At 31.4% G+C, this 1,648-nt stretch overlaps 1 long non-coding RNA gene across 1 annotated transcript in view; it reads left to right on the top strand.

Annotated features, from left to right (window-relative positions):
- The window catches only part of LOC129224712 (uncharacterized), a 7,087-nt gene extending 6,324 nt beyond the window's left edge, over positions 1-763 (top strand). The window contains exon 2 of the long non-coding RNA XR_008580712.1: positions 616-763. This is a non-coding gene — a long non-coding RNA (uncharacterized LOC129224712). The remainder of the gene's footprint in view (positions 1-615) is intronic.
- The last annotated feature ends 885 nt before the right edge of the window (positions 764-1,648 follow it).

Here is a 1,648-nt window from a genome sequence, read left to right as displayed (position 1 = left end):
AAATGTTTTTATTCATATACAAAAGTAAAAACTGGGTATGTACAAATTTCATTCCAGCATGTATAAACATGCCTGGCTGGGCATGTAAAATTGTAAATGCTTTTCTAGCCCTGCATTTCAAGTTCTTGGTGTTCTGAGAAAATACGCCAGTTGTCTTAGAGTGATTTTTTACAATTTTAGGTTATTTTGTGTGTACACTTTTGTTCAAAGGTAGTGAAAAGCACTTATTTTTGCAGGTTGTAGATTTCACAAAAGGAAGATATTGTGATTTTGCCAATTTCATTTGAACAGAACCAAAAGTTGATCATATACAAACAGTTGAAATACGTCCAAAACTTAAATCTTTGGATTATGACTGGCTAGCAAAAATTAATGCCTTGCAGAAAATTCTAAGTTCTCGATAAGATGTGAAGTTAATGCTCATTTTGTTTATGGGCTATAAATATTGTAACTTCTTTTGAGTTGCACTATATATGATGTGGGTTCAAAATATGTCTCACTGCAGTGTAATGTTCTGCATTAGTTTGAGGCGTTTCAAAGTGCTACGTTAGAAATCCTTTATTGCTTTATTTTATTTGTTTTGTTATTTGTTCATTCTTTTTTTTTATTTTTTAGAGCAAAATGAGAAAATATCTACTGAAAAGAGGGAAGGACTCCTCTGGAATTGAGACCGAGATGAAGAGAAGGAACAAATATTTATCCGATAAAATTCAGAATCTGCGTTACAATAAAGTTTAATTGAATAAATTTGATTTTAAGTGTTCTTTGTACTTTTATTTTCCGATTTATTGCATGCCATTTTTATTTAGCACTGGAGAGGTTAGTAATTTATTATATAAGTCTGAAATGAATTTTATAATAACCTCGGTGAAAGACACTTGTTTAATGCTATAAAAGTGAAAAATTAAACCAACAGTGGGTGGTAAGAAGGTAGCTGGAGTAGCAGAAATTAAAGCAAGACAAAAGGTAGAAATCAAGCTAGAAAAGCAACAGATGGTAGAAACTATGGTAGACTAGCAACAAATAAAAGCAGTGTGTGCTAGAAATCTTGCTATAAAAGCAAAAAATAAAAGCAGCATGTGCTAGAAATCTTGCTTTGCAAGCAGGAGAAAAAAGCAACGTATGCTAGAAATCTTGCTACAAAAGTCAAAAAATAAAAGCAACGTATGCTAGAAATCTTGCTAGAAAAGCAAAAATAAAAAGCAACAGATGCTAGAAATCTTGCTAGTCTAGCTTAAAAATAAAGCAACAGATGCTAGAAATCTTGCTATAAAAGCAAAAAATAAAAAGCAACAGATGCTAGAAATCTTGCTACAAAAGCAAAAATAAAAAGCAACAGATGCTAGAAATCTTGCTATAAAAGCAAAAAAATAAAAGCAACATATGCTAGAAATCTTGCTACAAAAGCAAAAATAAAAAGCAACAGATGCTAGAAATCTTGCTATAAAAGCAAAAAATAAAAAGCAACAGATGCTAGAAATCTTGCTAGACTAGCTTATAAATAAAGCACCCTGTGGTAGAAATCTTGCTAGAAAAGCAAACAATAAAAGCAACACAAGCTAGAATTGGTATGCTTTAAAGCATGAAAAGTGTTCCAAAACACTGCATGGCATGCTAGTAAGTTTGCTAGAAAAAGCAAAGATTTTTG

Source organism: Uloborus diversus, chromosome 6 (assembly GCF_026930045.1).
Source record: "Uloborus diversus isolate 005 chromosome 6, Udiv.v.3.1, whole genome shotgun sequence".
NCBI lineage: Eukaryota > Metazoa > Arthropoda > Arachnida > Araneae > Uloboridae > Uloborus > Uloborus diversus.
This window is presented reverse-complemented; position numbering and strand designations above follow the sequence as displayed.